A 14,799-nucleotide genomic window follows, 5' to 3' on the forward strand; every position below is an offset into this window, starting at 1 on the left:
TTTGTGCACAATTAATTGATATACATTCAAAATCAAATATTATGTCAGAAATCCCTAGATATTACTCTAATTTGAAATGCATGTGTGGGCTTCATGCAAAAATAAAAATAAGACAAAATGTAATTTGGAAAACTTCTAACTATAGTGCTAACCAAAAAACATGCGGTTGGATTTTCTAATGGGATAACCTGCAAAAGAAAAATAAATGCACATTGTCTATACCTCTCCTAAATGAAACAACAGTCAGCAGAGCCTTTATCAGCAGAGCACAGGAACAGCAGGTCTTCAGTCAGCATCAGGGACATGAACGGCAACAGTTCAGTAATGTTGGGGCTAAAGTAAGTCCCAAAAAGTTACTAGCTAGGCTTTGATTGGGCAAGACTATGAGGTGGGTTAGTGCACAGCCAATAAAACATCATTGGTGCTTCAGTTTTATCTTTTCTTAGTTCCTTCCAAGATAGTGTCATGTTCACACTCCTCTCCAGTGGACAGCTTCCGTGAAAATATTACAAATTCAAAGGACACAGAAACATGACATTTTGCATCTTGCCAAAAACTAAAGCCCATTGTTAAAACCTAAAATTTGTATCACAAGGAAAATGTAGTACAAGGAGGATGGGGAAAGCAGTAGCATTCCACTGTGAGAATATCTACTAAACAATGTTTGATATTTAAACATCCTGTTTCTGGAAAAATACTAAAACCTGGGCCTTTTAGCTGATGCTAAACATGAAGAATAAAACATTTCTTAATAATTTCAAACCATTTGTTTTTAGTACATATTATTAACACTGTTTTGGCAATGCAAGTAGTTATAATTAATCAAAATACATTTTCATTAGCATTTAATGGTCCATAATAGCACTTTGTTAGGGTGGACACAAAGTCAATCACTTTTAAAGCTGCACGTTTATTTTTCTAACACACGTTTTTCAGATAGGCCTTTTAATACATACTACACATTATGTTTTAGTGGCACATTTTTATTAATAATGTTTGCTCTCTAACAGTCAATATTACGGAATTGTGGTACACACATTTGTTTTCAACTGAGCATATTTGCAAAAAAGTTAATTCAACATTTGCACTTGTGATATGGAGTGTAAAGAACACAGCATCAGATGGAGTTTGTATGTGTCTGTGTAAGCGAGAGAGCAAAAAAGTGAGTATGTGAGAGAAACACAAGGCAGAAAGAGAGGTAAATGAACAAGAGAAGGCTATGTAAGGGAGACTAACGTTTGTGAGATAGGAGAGCAAAAAAGGGTATGTGGGAACAGCAAGTAAGAGGGGTTCAGGAGGGAAAGGAACTCTGGAGAGGAAGGAAAGTTATGTGTGTGTGTAGCAGGTGAGACATGTCAATAAGGGAAGGGTGTGAGCATGACTGAGTGAGAGTGGGATGGTGAGAGAAGTATGTGGAACAGAGAGGGGGATTCCTAGAGAGAAGGCTGTGAGAAGATGAGGCTAGGAGGTATATGAAAGTTAGTGGTGAGGCATGTATGAGAGGGAGATGGTTGTCTGAAGGAAGGTAGTGTGTGTGTGCATGTGGTAATCTACTGGAAAGTGAAAGAGAGAGATCAGGGCATTAGAGGCTAAAGGAGATAGCTCAAGCAAAGAAGAGGTTGTAGACAGGAGGGTGAGAGAGGATGATATGTGAGATAGAGGTATGTTTGTGAGAAAGGGGAGAGAAGCATTGGGTTTAAAAAGAGGAAAAAGGGTAAGGAGGAGTGAGTGTGATGAAAGTATGTGTATGGGAGTATTGTGGGAGGAAAAGAGGGCAAGAGAGGCATATATGAATGAAGAGTACGAGGGTGGGGACTGTGAAAAGGGGAAAAGACAAATGAAGATGAAACACAGAAGATGAGAAGAGATTGAAATTAGAGAAATGAACGTTGAAGAGGTGAAAACGACAGAAGGAGGCAAAGAGACAGAAAGAGAGAACAACAGAGAAGAAGGGACAGAATGAACAGAGATAGAGAACAGATAGAGCAAAGACATGGCTATTTAATTGATAGATGGGAGATGTAGAGATTAGGACAGGTACTTGATGGTGGAAGCATGTAAGAGCAGCACAGAGGGGTGTTTTCTGCCATTTTGACCTTGAATGGCCCTACTGTGTACTGCCTTCTTTCTCCTGCCCCCTTCCCACCACGGGTAGGAAATGTTTCTGTATAGACATAGCAATGTCATAGCCAGTGTTTTTTCAGTTTTTTGGCAACCGGACTAATGAATAACAGAAGAATTGATACACAGGAAGAACAACAGCAAACTAGGAGGACAGAACAGCAACATGAAATTCAACAGTGATGCAGGACTCAGTGACTGCAGCAGGACTTTCAGTATACGACAGAAACATCACTGACAGCAGTGAGTGAAAGAGGTTGACAGCAAGTGTGCTGATGTTGGATACCACCGAGTGAAAGTAGCATCGGAGCTAAACAATTAGGGCCAAATTTACAAAGCCCTTGCGTTGCCCTTGCATCACGCAAGGTGAAGCAGGGCAACACAAGGGTATCAGTGAGATTTAGTAAGCCCCCAAAGCCACCTTGCATCCCTCTGCGTTTCTCAGTAACTCCAGGAATCTGCCCCTTCCTTCACAAAAAGAATCCTGCCTCAAATGCACCATGTCGCAAGGGTGACTCTATTGGTGCTAGACAGCACTCAGTGTCCAGCGCAGTAAGTGAGCAGGAATGCAACAAATCTTAGTAAATATGGTGCATTCCTGCTCTCTCCATTTGATGCAGATCAGCAGGTTGTCTTGCTGTGTTGCGTTGCATCACATGTTAGTAAATCTAGACCTTATTTCAGTGGATTAAACATATGTTCCAGAGATCTGTGTGCAACTTGTGAGCCACTAATGCCGTAATTGTGAGTGATGGAAGCCTTCACTAGTGCTACAGTCCTCTAAATCTGTTCTGCAGAGAAGTGAATCTTACATCATGAAGGGAAAATGTGTATTGTTCCTGCCATGCTACACTTGTTCTGCAAGGAAAAAAAACTTGCACTGCTGCTGTATCTATTCGATGAGAGAAGGAAGCTTGCACTGTTGCACCTGTTCTGTAAAAAAGGGACATTTCAACTCCTACCACTCATCTTTACCTTCTTGCAAGAAAGAGAGGGTAACACTAACCATGCTCCAGTTTTACCTCGTCTTTGTACAAGGGATAGTTGCACTGCTGTTGGCTGTCTTGTACCTATGCTGTATGGTATTTAAGCTTTATATAAACTTTAAGGCTACCCAAAATCAAAATATTTGGCATTGTGAATATTTGTTTGAATTTGTGACTTGAATGAGAGAAAGAACCTTCCCAAAATATTTCAGTAGATCTTACTTTGTTTCTTTTCATATAGAACAAGTGAATTTTCCATAAGTGGAAAAACCACTGTGTAGAATCTTAAGAACATAGCTGCTAACCTCCATGTTATGTGACACCGTTGGCAGTTTTTTTTCTTTTATGCCAATATATGTTGGCAAGTTGGAAATTTTAAACTCATAATGGCAGTGTTCAAATCAATACTACAAGCCTCAGAAATGCAATATACTGTTGGCTGTAAAGCCAGGACTGGGTGATAGCATCACAAGTCATCCAGCCACAGGCAGCTTTTTGAAAAGCAAAATAAAGTTCGGTTTATGAGAGCCTCCTTTTTTCTTGGGGGTAATCAGGTTTTAAAGAGACTGCATTTTTGATTAGGTGAAGGTGTACTACGGTAGTACTCTTTCAAGCAATCTTAAATGCCTGTATGAATTAGCTCAAAACATCTACAATATCATGGAATTTCTAAACAAAGGGTATAAATGGGAAGATTCCTCTTTGCACTTGTACTAATAGGATGTTGAACATTTTAGGGTCAAATCACAAAGCCATTTATAAATACATGAAACAGTAATCATGGACTACTTTTTCACATACTCATAAATGCCTTTGTGATTTGACCCAGAAGGTTCACTGAGGAACAGGGAGGGGCATGGGATTTCAAGAACTGATATGAGCACCCTACTGCTAACTGGCTAACATAAACAGACCTCTGAGTATTAAGGACAATCTAAAAGAACCCTCATTGTCCAGACAGCGAAAGCCAACTTGAGATGTTTACTGGGAAGCAGCACTTGAACGTGTCTAAAAGAGATACGAGAAAAGAAAACTGATGTACTCATGACCCTACACGTCCTAAAGCTTTGGGATGCTTTCTATCTATGCCTAATTTGAGCCGGTGGTTTCCTGTGCTTGGCAACACCAGCACTTGTGACAGTCTGCCACGTGGTGGCGTAGTTTGTGTAATTTAGAGATGAGCAGAAAGACAGTTGTATTTGAATTCAATATACAGTAAAACAACTAATACCTGTGACCAAAGCCATTCTTATAGCTTTTGGGGCCCAAAATAGTCTGAATTATTCCACCTGTAGGAGTGTGATGGTTAGTGGTTATATGAGTACTGTCATTGGCAGTGCTGGCTGGGGAAATGGGTGGTGCAAGCTCCAGTAGCCTCCTGTTGAGGGCCCTGGCACTTTTTTCTGTCTTTAACAAAGTAAGCACTGCTTTCTATGCTGCACCTGCAATACATGTTGTGAATTGTCCTGCATGAAGCAGGTGCAACAGATATGCAGGTGTTGCTTCATGAGGGCTGCCATTCCCAGGGGTAGAAGGTGTGTCCTTAGAAGAGTGTCCAAAAGGAGTGTCCAGGGGGCAAGATCAAAAGTAGCTTTTAAGGATACCCACAAACAATATATTTACAACAAGGAATCTAAATGGAAATCATTTATATAACCAGATATCTCACAAATGTGATAAATATCGGGCCCTCCTGGGACTACACTGGACACCCTCTGTAGTATGGACTACAAGGCACTGCGATAGCTCAGTCTGTTTGCAGCTCAATACTGACATTGATGTGTAATATGTAAAGTAACTGATTAAGAGCCTAATTAGGAATTCAGCTTCTGACCGGGAGGTTCCTGCCACACTGGGTACCTCCCTGCCGGACCCATTAAGGCTTTCCTGCTAGGCTGACTGGCGGAAAATGAGATTTCCCCCAGTCAGCCTAGCGGGAAAGTGGCAGCAGCACTGTCTTCAGCTCGTAATCAAGCCGGCAGCAATGCTGTAGTTGGCAGGGTGTCCCAGCAACCTCGCAGTATTCACTGTCTGGGTGCTGGGTGCATGGGAAGTGCAGGGGCCCCCCTGTGGTCCCCTGCACCTGTTCTCTGCCATGAAAAGGCTGGCGGAGAGCCAGGTCCTAATAAGCAGGGCGGTGCTACGTGCAGCACTGCCCTGGCTGATTCCAACCTCTGCCACCGTCAGCCCGTCGGGATTACTGATCCCGGCGGAGACAGCGGTACCCGGAGGTCTGACCGCCATGGTCTTAATGTGGCCCTCCGGCCGCCACAGCCACCACCGTGAGGCTGGTGGTCTTAAGACCGACAGCCTCGTAATGAAGCCCTAAGACCTAATGCTGTTAAAACATGTACTATTGAGCTGGGTAATAGTAGCATTCATTGTGCCCTCAATGGACAGTGATAGCAGTAAATATATTGGTATTATCTTTGAATCAATAATTATAGATTCAATAATCAAACATCTATTGTTGGCAATGCACTTCCAGGTGTGAAGGTTGTTAGCAGGAAATAAGATTGCTCTTTTGCAACAAAAACAATTGCTAGCATCTTGGGTATTGGGGTTTCTTTCTAGGCTAAATAGCAAGGTATACATGCGGCTTTTCAGAAACAAGTTTGAATATTTACCAAAAATGATGCTGCTTCTTCTGGGCAATTGCAGTAGTCTATGTGAGTCAATAATTACTTTGTGAAACTTATACTTGTATATATTTGTCTCATAAATTTTCTAAAGATTTGCCTTGATATGTTCATTTTATTTTTTGATTGGTATTTCAAGTATTGTTTCTGGGTACACCTTTACTATAAAACCCATAAAAAAGTTTTGCCCCAGATGACTAACACTGGAACTGTGTCAGAGTTAGTTCATGAAGTTGTCACTTGCCAGGAGTTTGGTGGATGTCTGCAATGATGTCTAACTGGGAGTTGGCAGCCCATGTTTATTTAATTTTTAGGAAACATTGTACTTGCTAGGATAAGACGTCAAAATGTCTACTATCTCACCGTCCATGATCTGAAGTGAGTTTTAAAAATGTGGTTGGCATCCCTGAAAAGATGTAAAATCATTTCTGTTTCCAAGATAACAACATTATCCTACTGCCACAGGATATAACCCGAAATGATAATCACACCTTTAAGTACAATCTGCAGTTGACAGTTCACAGATATAGACCAACCCAACCAGCACACTACTTCTATAGCCAGGTAAGTTATAAATGGTTGACCTATGGCTAGCCTGGGTATTATAGATGACCCTTCTGGCCCACACTAATATCATAACACTCGGAGGCAGGAAGCTAATTGTACTTCATACACGATGCAAAATAACTCCCTTATACAACTTATTCCTCTTACACTCATCTTAAATATATCTGCTATTGGTCTTTTCCATCACCCAGTACCGTACTAGCTGTCAACTAGCCATCACCAACTGAACAGGCGTAGGGTAACGACCCAACTAACAGACAGCAGTCTAGAAGCACTTAATAATTTGATTGTAAACTATCCCATTCTCAATATGGAAGAAGACCCAAATGACATATTCAAAGGCTATAATAAGGGATTGCGTTAATGGTCAATTGCCTTAAAAGTAAATTAAAACATTTTCAAGAGGGAAAGAGGAAGGGAGAACCATATATGATGAACAATAGTAAAATATGGTTTAATCAGGAATGTAGGTGTAGAAAGCAAATGATGCAAAGATTAGTAAGGGTTTATAAGAAAAGACCCTCCGTTATTAAAGAAGAGAAGCTTCGACAAGTAAAACAGGATTATAAGATGCTGATAAGACAGAGGAAACGAGAATACGTTAATAAAAAGTGGGATGTAATGATGGAGGTGATGATAACACTGAATATTAGGGTTTTTTGGCAGTTGGTAAGGGAGGGGAAAAGGGTAGGAGCAATGCGGTGTTTGGTCGGAGAAGAAGACTGCTATAAATACTTGTCTTCTGTTTATAAAGGTACCGAGGATGAAGAAGGCTATGGTATTCCCAGGAAGCTTGGTGAGAAGGTAAGATTAGCTTTTGTCCCACAGAAAATAAAAGAAACTATTGCAGCTTTGAAATTAACTAAAGCAGCAGGCCCAGACAACCTCCCAGCAATAATAATAAAAAAGAATATGGACTGATGGACAAAATTCTGCTATGTTACGTTTGTAAAATTCTTGATTATGGCTGTTTTCCAGAGAGTTGGAAGGGAGCCATGATAAGACTGATTTACAAAAAGGAGGATCCAACTCATCCAAAAAACTATTGGCTGATAAGTTTACTAGACGCAGGGGAAAAGGTTTTCACAAAGTTATTGCTGGGGTTAATTAAAGAATGGGCAGATGATAAAGATTTGATACCAGCAGAACAAGGTGGCTTCAAGGCAGGGCATTCGACAATTGACCACTGCTTCAGTCTGTGGGCCTTAGCAAAAAAATCAGTTGAATTGCGAGGAAGCCTATTTTGCTGTTTTGTCGACTTTCGTGCAGTATTTGATTTGGTAGACAGGAAATTGCTATGGGATATGTTAAAACAGCTAGGAATTGATTTGGATATACTATTTCTTCTCCAGGGCCTGCATTCACAAAATTGGGCCCAATTAATTTTAGATATGAGTGGCTCACTTTCAAAAAGGATCCCTTTAATGAATGGTCTCCGTCAAGGTTGTGTGTTGGCCCCAATTTTATTCTCATTATTCATGGCAGATCTGCCAGGGTTGTTACGGAAGGCTAATGGGCTAAGCCCAAAAATGGATGTTGTGCATGTTTCCTGCCTACTATACGCTGACGATTTAGTGATAATGGATATGACAGAGTTAGGGCTAAAAAGGAAGTTAGAGATGTTTTTTTCCTACTGTCAAAAGAAAAAATTGGTAGTAAATATGGAGAAAATGCATTTAATTACACTCTAGGGGGGAAATAGAGAAGGTCAAAGAGTATAAAAATCTGGGCATATGGTTCGACTCACATTTAAGATGGAAAGTTCATATTGAAACTTTAAAAAACAAAACCTTATATTCAGTCTGGGGATTAAAACAATTCAATAGTAAATATGGAGGACCTTCTTTTCTGCCGGTTGTCTCTGCTTTTTATGCTATCGTTCGTCCCCATTTGCAATCTGGGGTGGAAGTTTTAACTTTCTCAGTGAAGCTAAATTGGGAAATAGAAGAAAGCATTTGCGTAAAGCGCATGCTCTCATTGCTCCTCTCGAGTATGTTACAAGCCATAAGAGCAGAATGTCAAATGACGGTGTGGATTTATCTGGGCCTACCAGCTGCACTGAAGTTTTGGTTAAGTATAACAGATGAAGGGTTCTGTAAAATCGCGAGATTGTGTAAGAAAGAAATTATAATAAGTGAGTTACATTGGGCATCACAAGTGAGAGGACGGTTAAAAGAGATCTGCGTCCTCCTAGGTTTACCTGATAACCAATGGTGTGGTGCCCAAATCTCGAAGTATAATTTAAGAATAATAGTAAAGGAAAGAGCAAGAGAATTAGACCTGAAGTACTTAGAAAATAAAATATCAACCCAGGCTATGATACCTGGATGGAGGAATCCGGAAAACTTCCCGTATATAGAGGCTTTACCTAATTCAAGATTAAGAAATTTAGTGTTACAGTTCCGAATTGGGCTGAACCCTGGATATATGGATCCCAAAGCAAAAGCATTTCTTAAGGCTAGCCAGGGTCTATGTGCATGTGGCTTACAACAGAAATATACCATGCAACACTTACTTGTGGATTGTCAATGGTTTTTAGGAGTGCGCAAGAAGTTTTTAAAACCAATTTTTAAGGAATATAATATTACTAATCGGGACCAAGCGCTTAGGTTACTTATTGATATGAGATTTTTAAACGTAACCTGTGCACTGGGCCTATTTCTAAACGACTTAAGAAGGGAAATATTCAGATTTATAGGGGTTGATAGAAGGTAGGGTATAATGCTGAATGTAGAGTTTTAAATGTTATAATTGATTATTATTATATTGGTTGATGGTATTTTATGAAAAATGTTTATGTTAGGAGAAGGCAAGAAATAATATGGAGAGTACTTTTTATTGAAAAAAATGCACTTTTGAATAAAGTAAGGATGGAGCTCTTTCAGAGCTGTATAGGGGATAAACTGGTTGGCATGTTGCACTTTATGAAACTATAAGAACTTGAATTATGGAGGAAGTAAAAGGAAAGAAGAGCTTGTTTATTCTAAAAATGGTATGGGTTGATGGTATTCTAGATAACCTTGGTACGCATAACAAGGCAAGAAATAAAACGTGGAGTATTCAAAAATGGGAAATTGCACTTAGGAGATCGCAAGGACCAGAGTCTGATCAGAACTGTATGTGGGATAATTTAAGTTGGCACGCTGCACTTTCAGGAACTGTAAAAACTTGATTTTTAATCAAATGAACTATGCAATTAGAGTTGGTTAATAAGAATTAGAATGATTGAAGAACTCTGTGTGTTAATGTAATATGTCATTGTAAATGTTATACTTTTAAGTCTTATGCGAAATAAAATAATCTTTTTGACTGAGTGAACAGGCGTGGAATGGCTGAAGAGAGCTGCCACATACTGCTGCCTACTGGCAGGAGTGTGATCTAGCCCACCACTGCAGCTCCCAAGTAGCTACATATTAAGACCACTTCCTTAGATCTCACATAGACAATCAGATATGAATGATAGTGACAAAGTCCATCCCATCAGATTGCTTCACCGTTTCTCTCTCCAGTCATGCCAGCTTAGGAGAAACGCATAAAAAAATAATATCTAAATGGACTATGAGAATTAGGAATAGGATAAAGGAACCTGTGGAGCTGCTTACAGCTGCCAGTTTACTGAAAACCATAAACTACACACCTCTTCCTCACATCTCTTCATGAATCACACTGCTAAGCATTGTGTCCCACAACACAATAAACACTCCTATTTGGTCATCATATACAAAATGGACAGTGTTTCCACATAGAATCAAAACACAGACAACATCCCTCCAACCTCACCCACTACACTGTGTAAAGTGGTACCCATGAAGGCAAGCACCTCGAGGCCCCACATAGGGTTAGTAAGTGCTACATAAGGGGTGCAATAAATACTATACTTTTTTATCTTTAAGAATACGAAACGACAAAAGAGTGAAAGCACAAACTGTACAAAAAACATTTTTATGATTGTATCGCCTGGCATGTGCTTCTTGCCCACAGTAAAGATGTGAAATGATGAGGTTTGTTGCATCAACCTTCCCTCATACAGCACAGGGACATTACTGGCCCTCAGCAAAAGGTGCATGCCGTGCAACTAACATACTACAGAGAATGTGCCATATGTGTGTACTGCAGACACAGTGCTCACTCCTTACATGTTACTGCCACGTGCTCTGATAAGCTCTGTTCAGAGAGGAGGTTCATGGTTCATTTTGTAAGAATATTTTCTCAGGTTCTGCATTCATCGGATGAGTGCTCTAGGGGGAGGTTCTTTAGCTCGTGTGTTTCGGTGACACGCACATGCTCTCTCTGGGGTGAGCGCCAGCAAAGCCTTAAAGACTTCCTAACTACAAAGATGGGAGATGGATGGTCGCTGGCGCACACCTCTCCCGTCCTGTCACTGCACCCGGCGCACAAGGGCAATGTCAGGAAGGATGAATTAAGTGATGACAAATCAAAGGAATGTTTAATCTACAAAGACAGCTTCCGTTTCAAGAAAAACATCTTGTGACAAATAGTTGGATCGTAACGGGGCCACTTGGGGTGAGATAAGCGTTATTTATCGAGTGAATTTGAAGAGAGCGTTAATGAGGCTTTGGCTGAGATGATAAACCTGGCCATGCCTCTCTTCAGGTGTGCCTGAGGTGTTTTAAGTGGTCCTGGCCTTGAAGTCTGGGTATAGTTGGTTCACTGGGGAGGGTGGACTGAAAGTGCTGCGTTGATGACGTGAGTACTTGGAAAGCGGCCCATGGCTCTCAAACAAGGCAAGGTGAAGCACTGGAAATCCCCGATGGAGGCACCGGAGCGAGAAACATGAGCTGGGAAGGCCAAAAGGGAAGCTCAGAACTTTATGTCAGACATCTGTTCTGTTGTGATGAACACAGATACACGATGACTTCAGGGTGCACCGCTGAAAACCCAATGCCTCTTTGCAGACTGAGTCCTAGTTCGCCACTTTAAGGTAGTCTGTCTAAAGTTCTAGTGCATGTCAGCGTGCAGAAAGGGCGGGGGGGCTGACGGGGGGATTGGTTTGAGCTAATTGAGGAAAGACAGCGTTTTTCTAAGCAGTAAGAAGTCCCCCAATTTTGCTTGAGGGTGGCTAATTAAAATTCATGACGACGCAGGGATTTGTCCGGCTGTTTCCTGTGGCAGCTGTGAACCAGTGGCTATTGGTTTGGTTTTGCAGTGGGCGTGTTCTGGAAGGTCTTGATTTTGGCTGTTGTTCTGCTTAAAGCCAAGCATACCATTTCAGGGTCAGAAAACATTTTTATCTGCCGCTATTTCGTATCCTTGTTGTTAAGTTAAGGCAGTGCTAGCTCCAAATACCTTTTACCACTGTATTATGAAAACAGGATTCTACAGGTGGTAATGTGTGACAAAAATGTGTGACATGAACGTCTGTGTATATTTGTTTTTTGGCATAGTGCTGTGGTGGTGATGTGTTTACTTGTTTTTTGTGCTGCTATATCTTTCTGTTGAATTATTGCAATGTGATTTGTTCTGTTTTACTGCGACTGGTTTACTGTGACCGTAATTTTGTAGAAGCCAGTAATCGTGTGAGAAAATTCGATATAATAGTAGTTTCTTTCTCTTCACTTTAGGCACAGTAGTAGTTTGAGTGAATACAAGGCAATGTATTTACTGATTTCTACTAGTCCCAAGTTAAAGTACCAAGTGTTGGCTGCTGATGCTTACAGAACCAATTACTCTGCTATAGTTCCAGGTGAGAATACTGTAGTATTCCTTTTGCTTTGTATCTGCCTCTGCGATTCCCCATGGGTTACTTATTAGTTGGTCTCTGTCCAGTTTCAGGTGTTCTTTTTTTGAGAATTCTTGTAGTTCTCAGTGAAGTGCATCTGCCTCTATCTCTCGATCCCTTTCTCCCTTTCTCCCTCACACACACAGACACACACACATGCATGTTCGGTTTACCCTTCAATCCCGTTCTCCCTTTCTCTCTATGTCCTTATCTGTCTCCTTCTCACTTTTGTTCTATTTTTTCTCTTTCTCTCTGTCTCACTCTGTATCTCTCTTTCTCCATATATATATATATATATATATATATATATATATATATATATGTTACCTAGTGGCAGTAGCCACTAGGTAGTTATAGTTAGGACCATGTTTCCATGGAAAAAGCATTTTTTGACTTGCCTATATTTTTGGCACCATTTAAGGAATCTTCACAAAGCTTCTCAAACAAAAGTGTTGCCGGTGATTCTTGTTGCGCACAGAAAGCTTCAGGGCGATCCGTCAAGCGAGGAGTCAAAAAAGTTGCATTTCCCATGTTAATCCCCATAGGACCTTTGAACATGACTACAGCCCGAACCACTGTTTGAAAGTACACCAAATCTGACAGAAAGCTAGCTTTCGGTACACATATTGTTTTTTCGCTTATTTGGTGTAAATCAATTCAGTAGTTTTTGAGATATTAAAGGAAATCCAAATTTGTATATCTCTAACCCCAATGATGTCGGGAACATTCTGTGAATAAATCACAAAAATTTGTGAATTTTCATGAATGTGCATGCAAAATGAAGCGCTGTAATTGGCTGACTGCAACCTGACTAGAAAGTTGTGGCTTACATTTTATTTCACGGGACACAGTCCCCGGGAGTGAACATCCAAATTGAAAGTGGCATAAGGGGTCAGGGTGAAGGTACCCTGACCCCAGGGGTGTGATATAGGTGTGTTTTAGGGTCAAATTGTGGATTTGAATTAATGTTTCATCATCATGCACGATATTCATGAAAAGTTGCAAATTTTCGGAATTTTTGTGAAACAGTCACGATTATGGAAAAAATTGAAAAAAAAACAGACTCATTCATACACTAATTTGTTCACTCATACATGCACTCAGAGACTCATGTGCCCACTCACACACCCACTCAGACACTTATGCACCCACTCAGACCCACTCATAGACTCACACACCCACTTTCAGACCCACTTCGACACTCAAAGATTCACTGACAGAGACAGGCCCTGTGGCCAACCTGCGCTTGGCATGGCCAAAGGCTGTGTGTCGCGTTGGGTTGGGTGGTTATAAGGGCTTGGCTGAATGGCCTGGCTGCAGGCCAGGCCTTATGACCAACCACCGCTGTGCACGGCCAAAGGCTGTGTGTGGCGGTGGTTGGAATAACATATAGAAATTAAAATTACTTTATATTAAAAAAACATAGAAATGTACTGAAAAAAAAAACAAAGGTTACAGGGACGTTATAGTAAGGTTCTGAACTCATTTGTACAAAATCATAGAAATTCAGCAGTTATAGTTAGAGTTCTTTCAAGTAACTATAACTTGTGCCCTATGGTAACTATAATTTGTGCCTTCACCATGCAAAGCTAATTACTCCACATATTATATGATGGATGAGATCTTGTATGGCATCTTTTATATTATCACTGCAGCATGTGCAATAACTGTGCATGGCAAGGGCGCGAGTTATAGTTATTTGAAAGAAACCTTAACTATAACTGCTGAAAATATATATATATATAGACATATACATATATATATATAATCCAAGAATGGTGAGGAGCTGCTCACCGAACGGCTGCACAAAGTCACATAAGGATCCGACGTCAGGCTGAGAAAAAAAGGATTCCAACGATATCATTCATCCGCTTTTTTATTTTTCTCAATAGTGATTAAGATAATGCTGTCCCAACCAAATGTCTACGCGTTTCGGCTAACGCCTTCCCTTGGACATTGGCAGACATCTTAAACACACCTGTAAATATGCAAAAAATAACCCCTCTTTTGTTTTGGTGACCCACTGTGCGTGACTATACAGCGGCCATCTTTAAACGTAGAAACATCAATTTATAGCCATTTAGGGAAAACTCCATCGGACTGAATACATTTAGTGCTAATAATAGCCAAAAATTATTCTTGAATGAATTCGACATTGAATGATAAAGTGCAAAGAGGCCAGATTACTTATATAAATACAAATACAATTGTTTCAATTATTTAGCCCTAACCATAGCACAAGAATCTATTTTATGTTCAATTAGAAATAGCTAAAATACATAGCACATGTTGGCGAAGACACTCTGGTGTAGTCAAACTAAGATCATAAATATAAAATACACAAATGAAAAAATTCCAACCATGATTGGTATGTACAAAATATAAAAATGATCAAAAAGATTGCCGACCCCAGTGTGTCCATCACTGTATATACAGTCCAATAATAGCTTATATCCATTAAATAACAGGTACAATCGACCTGATGTATATAAAGATGTAGTAAAGAACATTGTAAAAACATTGTAAAAGAGGCTGCCAATTCTAGTAAAGTGCCTAGTGCAAAAGTGCAACCATATCTAAAAATGGGATATCATAAAACAGTGTGTAAAAAACAAAAATATTCAAATATAAATCTAGCTATTGTATTTCCAGCACTCTTGTGTGCAAAGTACCAAATTTAAGAAGATCATCAACATAATGATATATCTATAAGGACTTATAAGGACAAATTCTTATTAAAAATCAT

The 14,799-nt window shown here is 40.1% G+C and overlaps 1 long non-coding RNA gene across 1 annotated transcript in view; it reads left to right on the plus strand.

Moving 5' to 3' along the window:
- The first annotated feature begins 11,015 nt into the window (after window positions 1-11,015).
- LOC138274471 (uncharacterized) overlaps window positions 11,016-14,799 on the plus strand; it is a 28,192-nt gene continuing 24,408 nt past the window's right edge. Inside the window, exons 1-2 of the long non-coding RNA XR_011200383.1 lie at window positions 11,016-11,255; window positions 11,896-12,017. This is a non-coding gene — a long non-coding RNA (uncharacterized lncRNA). The remainder of the gene's footprint in view (window positions 11,256-11,895; window positions 12,018-14,799) is intronic.

Source organism: Pleurodeles waltl, chromosome 2_2 (assembly GCF_031143425.1).
Source record: "Pleurodeles waltl isolate 20211129_DDA chromosome 2_2, aPleWal1.hap1.20221129, whole genome shotgun sequence".
Classification (NCBI taxonomy): domain Eukaryota; kingdom Metazoa; phylum Chordata; class Amphibia; order Caudata; family Salamandridae; genus Pleurodeles; species Pleurodeles waltl.